Source organism: Amblyomma maculatum, chromosome 10 (genome assembly GCF_055883805.1).
Source record: "Amblyomma maculatum isolate TAMU_Amacu chromosome 10, ASM5588380v1, whole genome shotgun sequence".
NCBI lineage: Eukaryota > Metazoa > Arthropoda > Arachnida > Ixodida > Ixodidae > Amblyomma > Amblyomma maculatum.
The window spans coordinates 46,145,637-46,155,804 of NC_139353.1; the positions used below are offsets into that span (position 1 = coordinate 46,145,637).

General features: G+C 46.5%; 1 long non-coding RNA gene across 1 annotated transcript; it reads right to left on the reverse strand.

Annotated features, from left to right (window-relative positions):
* Positions 1–7,178: 7,178 nt before the first annotated feature.
* LOC146176335 (uncharacterized) lies at positions 7,179–8,217 on the reverse strand. Its single transcript, XR_014701175.1, has 2 exons — positions 7,719–8,217; positions 7,179–7,268 (listed from the first exon to the last, which is right to left on the reverse strand). It is a non-coding gene; the product is annotated as an uncharacterized LOC146176335 (long non-coding RNA).
* Between the last annotated feature and the right edge of the window lie 1,951 nt (positions 8,218–10,168).

Genomic DNA, 10,168 nt, shown 5'->3' on the forward strand with positions numbered 1-10,168 from the left:
CTTCACTACATGATCAGCTTCGGGCTGTCCAGGAGGCCCGCGCGGCGGCGGAGAGCTTTGGGCTCTCTGTTCCGACGTGGGAGCTGCCCTCTACACCTGGCGCCTAGCCAAGTGTCCTCCATGACCCCTACTGTGGGAAATAAAGTTTTGCCAAACCAAACCAAAGCACTTGAAAATGTATGCAGCGATAAAATTCCCCGTTTCCCCTGTACAGAATACGAAACGCCAATACGGCTTAAAAGGGAATACAGCATAAATCATAGCGCGCGACAAATGAAATAACGCGACCTAAACTGAAGAAGAAATCTGAAACTGCAGTATCTATGTTAGGAATAAAAAAATTCCTTTTCCACCCAGACAAATGTAATTGTAAAAATGTTGCCAATTCTTAGATTCCCTTCTGATGGTTTTAATGGTTCGATTCTGTGTAGAGCAATGTTTTTTTTTTTTAAGTGTAAGTACGTTGAACGTTTTCTGACTACACTTTCTGTACATGGCGAGCACGAGCCAAGAAAGGCTTTCGCTCTAAATTGCACCACTCCGGCGGGGCGACTATGCTACCAGACAACGACGAAGGGAAATGAAAGAGCACAGCACCACAGGCACAGACTGCCAGTTAAGTGCTTATTTGTGAAAGCGGAAGAACAGGCTATAAAGGCGGAAACCCAGGCACGTGATAAAGGTTTTTCCCTCACTCAGGCAGAGCACAGGTAAGTGATAGTTAGGAACAACAATAACGTAGGCACCTTGGTCGTTCCTAACTTTTGCTTCCAATCCTTCTAACAGGTTTCACGGACCTCAGTCATCGGCCGATGCCACAGTCGCTGCTGCCACTTCTTAGAACGCTCCTGCACTCGGTAAGCTCTTCCGGATGGATTCGCCCTACATTACGCTCACGGACCTCGCCCGCACTCGCCAAGAAGCTTTGTGGGTAAGGCATATTTCCAGATGTTAAATGAGAAGCGGCGCAGGCGGAACATCATCAAGGCAATATTCACCGCACAGTGCAAAAGTGTTTTGTAGTGGGAACTTGATGAAGACGACGATGTTTGCTGCATCGCGCGTGAGTTAAAGGTCACGTGTTCGGAGCCAGATGACTTATAGGTTTGGCACCAGAAGCGTAGAACTTTCGCAAACACCGACGCACATAAAAACTCCCCTGATGGGGCTGGGACAGGTAGGTCACTGCCGCTTGTGGTGAGGGCTAGCCTCGTTCGAATTTTTACCTGTTGTAGGCCGTCATTGCACCCGCCACATCTTCGGTGGTGGACGATGGCTGTTGTTTCGGCGCGCGTCTTTCTCTTCCTTTTCGTTTTCTTTCTTCTCTATTTTCTCTTCTGTCTGTACGAGGCAGCGGAGGTGGCTCAGCTACAGAGCCAGTAGCAGGGCCGTGCATTTTCTTTTCCTTCTTTTTGTACAGCCACAACAACAACAAGCGACGCACATAAGCTTTTATCTGCAGGAGCTCTGCCCCTCGTCGAACTCAGCTGCCCCCACAATGCCTGCAAATAAAGGCGTTCTCGTTTTTCATGGAAACATTATTTCAATCGTTTTTCTAATGCAGCTTACATCATGTGGTCGGGCCTGTGCTCGCCCGTCGACATGTGACCGACGCCCTATTAAGGGCGCACAGCATTGTGTTCATGCCATTGTTACCATGGGCGCATCAAGTTAAATACTTTTTTGGGAAAAAGAAAACGTGGCCCTAGGGCAGGTGGTCAGCTGGCGCGCCTAAGACCATGATGATTTCGTTTAACAAAGACCCACGCCACTGTTGAGGTTTTATGTCAGAGTCGTCGTAGTCCTTTTACGTTATTCCACGCAACAAATGGTGGATGGGGCGAGAGTTCTATATTGATCGATGGGCCTAACAATCACAAATTACGTGATTTAATGTGACTGCTTCGCCTTAAGGATTTGCACTGACTTAGTGATGTCACCAATGGTAAATATTTGCACTTTTCTATCTCTTTAAACCAGCGGATATAGCCAGACGCATGTTTTAGTAATGTTCTGTGGGCTTTCAAACATTTATCTGCCAGTTACTATCGAATATATGCCTGGGTTCCCTCAAGTGTCGTAATCCTCAATGCGTTAAGCGTCAAGGTGCGCGTATATTTGGCTAACCTCAGTAGGTGCTGCCTTCATTGCAGTCTTTCCCTTTGTTTCTTTCTTCAAATTACGAGTAGAGCAGATGAAATCCGTAAAGAAAGTGCAATCGAAATACAAAAAGAAAGTATTGCCAAAGACTGAGCTCTCCGCGTCGCCGCCACTGCGAGATTTCGAGGTTTCCTTCCGTTGTTAAACAAAATACTGTCTTCAGAAAAGCATTTCTCTGGTAGTAAATAAAAACTATCGAAAACTCGCTACGCCTTCGCAGCTTCTCTCTAGAAATTTCCTGGAAGCAGATTCGCTGAATCGACCGCGTGTTCCTAGAAAAGCACTGAGCTTTGCCGCTCGCGGCTTAATGAGGTCGATGGTCTCCCGCTTTGGGATTTCCTGTTTCTCCACCGAGTTTCTGAACCACGCTTCGCTACTTCGCACTTTCTGATACGATCACAAAGCGGGTCGTTTATTCAGAACGCGCAAATTATTTTTCCGTCTTTTCAGTGTGCATACATGCGACTTTCTTGAACATGAAAACATGGAAGCTGTAGTTGCATGTCCTGTGTACACGGTATTGCCATTGTTCCGTCACTCTCGGGACAATCTGAAAATAGTCAAAACGCGGCAGCTGTGTTCGGGCTCAAAGCCAGTCAAGCCCGCGATGTATAGCAAACATTTTTATGAACAGTTTTTTTCTGCGCTCGCAGCGCCTTAAAAAAACTGCCATAGAAAACGAATACGCTGTATTATTTTCAAAATGATCGTGAGGCGTCTGTGGAATATTGTAAGATGCTTCAAATAATATACTGGTATAAGTTGTCTAATCTTCCGATCTGTGGACAACATTTTCTTCTGAAGTTTGTAGTGCGCTAACAACGGGTAATTAGGACAGCCGTAGTAAGCAAATCACTTGCCTTTTTGAAATAAAAGCAAAGAATTAAAAGCCCTCTCAGGGAGGAGCTGGGTGCATTTCTACGATGTGTGAAAACACTGTTCAGAAACTCTTCTTCCAGAATTTGTCCCACTTTCTGGATATGTTACAGTTTTCAAGCTGAGGTTTTATGATTGTCTACCTTGTTTTGCAATTTCCTTGCTGAAGCGACCTTCGTTACTTCTGAAAAGTCTGTGACCTTTTGAAATGACGGGACGATTTGGTGTCCAGAATAAAGACGATTTTTCGATAAAAAAATAAGCACAATTTATGAAGTTGCATGTCGCATCCCAAAGCTAGTGTGCGTCGATTGTTCTATCAATAGCACGCTATGTAGATCTCCTGGGTGTCCACGCTTTGCTACAGGCATCCACCGCTCTCCTCAATCAATCAGTGTGCAGATTTTTGACAGGCGACCGAAACTGAAAAACCGATGAAAATAACAGTGCCGCGATGAAAACGACAAGTTTCATGCGCGCGCTAGTGGAGACGAGCAAACTGTGCCGCCTCTGTGAAGCAATGATGCACGAGTCACGTCAAGTGACTCACGCATTGATAAGTAGTGAAATCGAAAAGTCACTCTCGCTGATATCGGCTTTCTTTTTTCTCTCTTCTCATTCTTCATTTCGTTCATTCTCTATTGAATTTCCCTCTCTCTGCTTTTCTTTTTTACTTTTTTCTTTTTCCTGCCTCTCTTCCGTTCCTCCTTTCTTTCCTTCTTCCTTCTTCCTTTTTTATTCTATGTAGCCTTCTTTCTTCTCTTGCTTAACTTCCTCCTTGTTTTTTCTACTTTTATGCGTAAGCATTAAGTGACTGTGTTTGAGAAGTTTGTCACCTCAACTTTGTCGGCATGATTGCGTCGAAGTGAGGGGCGATAGCAAAAATCGAATTGTTGTAGTCGATAGAGGATGCAAAATGCCGCCAGGGAAAAGTTGACGCATGTGGAATTACTATGAGCTAATGAAGTCAATAGGACGTCGAAATAGCCAACCGGAGCAAAGGCCAGGTCCAAAGTGATCACGAGACACCTCACTTCCGGTCACGTGATCTATGATGACGTCGGATCGTGACGTAGTTGTGTCCACGTCAGGATGTGACGTCAGTGTGTGACGTCAAAAACCGGAAATGAACTTGTTTCGACATGAATGAGCAGAATAAACGAGTGAAAGTGATGAGAAAGTTTGTAAAGTGCTGTTTAATCGAAACAAGAAGAAAAAAATTGCAGTGGCTTAGCTCGGCTTTGCCAGAATTATAGTGAACTAGAATATACTCTAGTTCACTATGGCCAGTATATACGTAACGAGAGGTGCGTTTCCCTGGCTGAGCTTTTGGTCAATGTATGTTTAGCAATGAGAGGCGTTGGGCGCCGATTCAAGTCCTTTTGGTACCACAGTCTCTCGCACACACTACACATGTTCAAATGGATTCTTCACGAAGTCTGCTTCGAATGTCCGGGTCACATATGCACTTTCGGAAACTCGAATAGTGTGATTAGTCACACGATGGATCTTCACATCATCTTCTGTTGGTTCATGTTTCCTGACGTCTTCCATCGGCTCCATCTCGGGGGATATGCGCCATCTATTACGCTCGGCAGGCTGGCATCTTCGTTTGGCAAGCCGCTCATCTCTGCTCGGGCGTCTCCGCTGCTATCTTCTCCTTCATACGCTCATTCTCTCTTTGTTGAGTAGCCAAGTGCCGGGCGACAACCTTCGCCTGGCAGAGTCCATCTACTCTTATCTATACTGCCATTTAGCAGCGGCGCGCTCTCCTCTGCATCGACGTTAAACGTTGTGATACAGCCGCCTATTTCATCTCCGCCTTTATAGACCATTTTAGCGAGAGCAAGCAGGAGAGGAGGAAAATGCTCCCTAATCAAATTCATTGCGCGGCCCATTGTTGCCAGTACCGAGTGGGCTGTGCATTCGTACGCTTGATGCATATCAGAGCGGCCTTGCGCCTCGGTATATTGTCACTTGAGAGCCTTAAATACATTTATTAGCGCCCATTTTAGTGGTTATGTCATTGGCACTGCAATGCGGGTTCGTGGACTGCACAAATTATCAACGAAATCGTAAGATGATTGCCGAGAGCGTATGCAAGAAACATGCAACGACAGTCCGAGTGCGACTGTGATATGTTTCTGCTTCACCGCTTTCCAGTACATCCTGATTTAATTCGCTTATGAATACCAATGACAGACTCACGAATATGATGCCCATTTTACGTCCTTCGCTGTGGTAAACAAGCACACTAGGCAGGACATGCCTCCCGCAAGCTCTCCGCGCCAACCATGCGGAAAATCTCTTTCGCCAGCGCCTGAAACAATAAGCCGAGAGCAAAAAGAAAAAAATGGAATCTTTCTTGCGGATCTCTGACCCGTAGCGTGTTGTTGATAATTGCAATACAAACAAGTTTCAACACAGCCAGCAGCCGCTGATACGGAGCGCGGCTGATCTTCTGCACGCTGGCTCCGCTGCTAAGGCGTCACCGAAATTTACATATTTCTTTTACTGATACAATGGGATCGGCAGTAAGACAGTTCCACGAGAGACTACTTACTCTAGCGCTGAGCAATTACAAAGCGCCGTTGTATATGCCTTCGAGGCGAAAGAATTAGGCCTAGCTACGACTAGAAGCAGCGCTCGGGGAAAGTGCCGTCGTTCGCCGCGCCAGCGAGCGGCGCCGCTTTCGTAAGCGCTGCTGTATTTGCTGCGAATTTGTCGTCTTCGTTCATGGTGTAGCTGAGAGCGCAAGTTTTTCGAAGTTTTGCTCAATAATACGTCGTGTAAACGATGCTGCTACGACGGGACTGCATAAAAACGTTGATGGATGCTACTTTAGACACTACTACTTTTATGTGCTGTTCTTGACCCGTGGCTTAACTTGAAAGTACACATCTTTAAAGCAGGACAGCTCGATCGTATTGCTTTTAACACTCGGTCGCCGGTGCACCACAGACACGCATGCATTCGACAAGCTCGGTACGCGATAGCAGCGGTTAGCGGCGTAACCGCCGTGAACGCTGCCCGTGTCTTTAATGCGAAATGAAAGCAGCGCAACATCGAATATAAATATGCACTGTCGAGAGGAAATACATGACATGAAATGGGTCGCACTTCACGTTAAATCAATACGGCAATGACTGAACAGAATTTTCCGTAGTATATGTACCTATTCCGCGCTCGGTATAGCTGCCCGTATACGCACTCTAAGAAAAAAAGGTGTGATCTTACCCCTTTAGGGGGGTAAGTCCACTGACGCACTGGGGAGCCCCTTTGGGTGCAAAGTTACACCCTCGACGGGGGCTTAAGTGTGTCTGGTGTAAAGTTTACGCTACAACGAGGCTAACGTTATGCCATATGGTGAAGTGCAAGTATATGCTACTGGGGAGTAACGTTACCCTTTCTCAGAAGGACTAAAGGTTAGGCGTAGTTAGGCCATGAAAGTGCAAAAATATCCTCTAAAATCGGGTGCATGTTTGCTCCCAGCTGGAATAAGCTTATGCTTAATCATAAGGCGTAAACTTACCCTCACAGGGTCTGCATTTATGCCAGCGTAATGGGCTTACTACAGCACCCCGTAAGTGCATGTTTGCACCCTATGAATGGGCGTAACTTTGCACTTTTACGTTCATATTTATGCTTTGTTTGGAAAGGTAATATTACCACCCAGAGGAATAAAATAAATTCATATTATAGTGTTTTTTACACCCATTTAGGATAATGTTCTTTTCCTTCGAAGGGTATGTTTGCGCCCTTCTAAATAGTCTAGGCGCACACTGGTACGCTAGTAATTTGAAAACAACCACACTTCGACTGATTGTGCACTCAGTAACAAGACATCGCCGCTATCGAAGCGATACGAGACATACATTTTCTTTATTTGCAACGCGAGCGACTCCGTTTGGCATATGTGTAGTAATGCTGCCTCCGCTGCAACATTAGACAGCCTTAACATACGCCCTATACAGAAGAAAAACGTTTGGTGAAAATATGTATGATGTCTTCGTCAGCCGGTCACAGACGCCCTCGCTTCCGCAATGTTGGTTTCTTCGTGCTAGAGCGACATATTTGTGACGGGCCATGTAGCCATTCAGGGTGCAGTTTGCACACCGATATTAGTACATGAGAACGGAAGGCAGGGTTTACTTTTTATTGCGTTTGAAAATGGCAGGATAACCGAGCAGTCTTTTGTCATCGTCGTGGTTGAATCCATACTCCGAGGGAACCTGTGTGAGAGAAAAACGAGAGAAAAATGAGATGTGGAGGGAATAGACACATTCACAATGTATACACATGCAAGCGATGGAAACACCTCGGCGACTAAACTGCGGCGGCGCGGCAAAAAAAAAAAAGATGGAAGCGTGTTGGAACCGCATCGCGGCTGCAGATACAGCAAGCGCTTTCTCTTGCATGGGGAACATTTTTCCAGCACCGCACCCTTCTTGTGGCCGCCAAGCGAGGAACATCTGACGGGGCGGGTTACCGAAGATGCAGTTTTCGCAGTAGTGGTGCCGGCCTGTTTTCCAAGCAGTATATAGAGATATAGATCATAGAGATTGGGACCACTCGAACCTCGGACTTAACACTGTGCTCACTATTGCGACGCATGCTGATTAAACGAGTACCGGCTTAAACCCACAATAAGGGCAGCAAAAAGTTTGAAAAATGGAACTTACAAGCACCATGCGCCGGTTTACGTTGACCGCTGCCGCCGCACCTGCTGCTGTCGCCCATCATTGACATGCGTAATGGAGTCCGAAGCTGGTACATGGCGCCACCGCAGCAGCAGCAACCTTTCAAGTCCATAGTTGTTCTCAACGCTGGCCCAGCGAATCTGCTAACGTGATCTCTCCTCCGCTGCTGCTTTTGGGCAGCCCAAGACTGTTGCAGCACTAGAAGATGCGTACCTCTTGCTTTATCCAAGCTCCACGTCGTCGCTGATTGCAGAGTCATCGTGAGCTGTGCCCTTAACAGAATTCTGCCGCGTCAGTTAATTTAAGATTACGTCTTTACAGGGGGTAGTTCCCTGCAGTGACAACGAAGGACTTTGCTCGCACATATCTATTTGTATGTTGAGTATGATACAAATATTTACAACTCAAGGGCAGTGCAGCCCATAGGCATAAGACTGAGACCACTCGATGCTTCCGCGTCCGAACAGGACATCGCTTCTGCTGGAATCAGCGTTGCCAGATTGGAAAGTTGCCGCGACACCAGAACCTCGACGAAATTTCCCCAGATTTCCCCAGAATCCAAAAAATGCTATAAAATGATTAAAAATGACCACGAAATAGCTGTCATCACTCATTTGATTAAAATAAAAGCATGTCATGCAGCCCCTAATCATCACTTTGGGCGTCATATATGTATGAGCGGAACCCGCGTATCATATCATCGGTGATGACGAATTTTGATCACGCAGAACTTTATGACCTTGGCACATCTGCCTGGATGACAATGTTGAGCGAATCCGTACAATGACATCCCAGAGTTTTCAGCGACTCTTGCTTCAGAACATGGTCTTCACACATGTGCCTTGACCGAAGACCCGCTTCACTGCTGCATTTGACACTGGGCATGAGAGACAGGCCATACAATGCCAGTTCCTTGTAGGGCTTTTCACCCATGGTGTTTTTGTCTTTGAAAACTTTGACCCATAATGTTGCAGAGTCCTCTGGAAGTTTGCCGCCGAAGCCGCGGCCTCCTCACTCCAAAGATGCATAACAATTCACCTGTATTGCACTTCAGTCACTTCCGTCCAGGTTTTCTTCTCTTGAGATTGAGTGGCCGCTTGCGCATCCTAGTGCTAAACGTTTGGATCAGCAGCGCCCCTGAGTGGTTTTCCCCAGATATCACCAGATTTTGTCTGGTGTAGTAGTTCGTGGACTTGGACACCAGGAGCTCCAACAATTCACCAGATTTCCGAAATCTGGTGGCGAATTTCACCAGATGGCAACGCTGGCTGGAATGACTCGTGACCCCACGGAGTCTTGAGAAGAGTGTGTGTTCAGAGCCACCATGTGCTCGCCGTCGAAAAGAGGCACGCATTTTGGGCTCCCTGGGACCTGTCATATTGTTCACAATGAAGTATTGTGTACCCCGCCTAGGCACTGTGGAAGCTACAGCCAAACTGGTTTCCGAAAGTTCGGCGAAAAATGACTTCATGCTGTGAAGAAAAGAGTTCCGGGGAGCAGCAGGTTCTTCTGATTGTTCCTTACCCCACCTCCATCATTGGCGCTTGAGATTCAGTGTCCAAAATTCTGATGTTCACTGAAGGGGCAAGCTTATCAGGACAAAAGAGCGTGCGTCACCTTTGCGCTGTGTCATACGGCGAGCGAAGGAATCAATGCCCAGTTTCATGAATTCTCGGAACTAGAAAGGATAAGTGACCACGTGCAAGTATCACAGGTTGTACGTGGCTCCGCAGCCAGCTAGCTGGTCTTTTGTAAGTTTTCCACTCAGCTTATGCTCGAAGGCATCGTGTCGCACAATGCTGCTGCAAACACGTGTGTGCTGCATTGAAAAACGCGAAGTGCCTGGTGTGCGGCGTGGCGGAAAACATGCGTGCGTCGTGTTTCATCACAAAAGCGCTGGAGAAGTGGCGATTGGAACCACCCGACAGCCTGGTGCAGCAAGTGCGAAACACGCCGAAGCACTGCGAAAAAAAGGAGCCCTGGTAAACTAAGAACAATAGAGCTAGCTCTTGGGGCAGTTTGTACACCTTAAAATTAAAAGAACCTGCTGAAATCGGAACGAATGAAACAATTATGAATGATGACATGCAAAAATAACGTCTCCTGCAATATTAATACAGAGCAATACGACACGGTGTACGCATTCTGTTTTCTTCACTTTCCAAACTGATTAGCCTATTTTTGAAAATTAAAAAAAAGGAATGAAGAAGAGGGCATGTATGTAGAACAGTAAGATCAAGCAAATGAAAACCTTGGTCGAGGCAAGACGAGTTATTTACCGCATTCCGACGGCCCGTGGAAAAGTGCATTTATAGGACAGACAGGCAGGTAGGTCGTTTGCAGAAACATAAAAACTCTCTAAAAGAGGAGACCCAGGAATATACAGGGTGTTGCACAATTACCAGCGCGCTGTAGAATGCTCCTCCAAACTA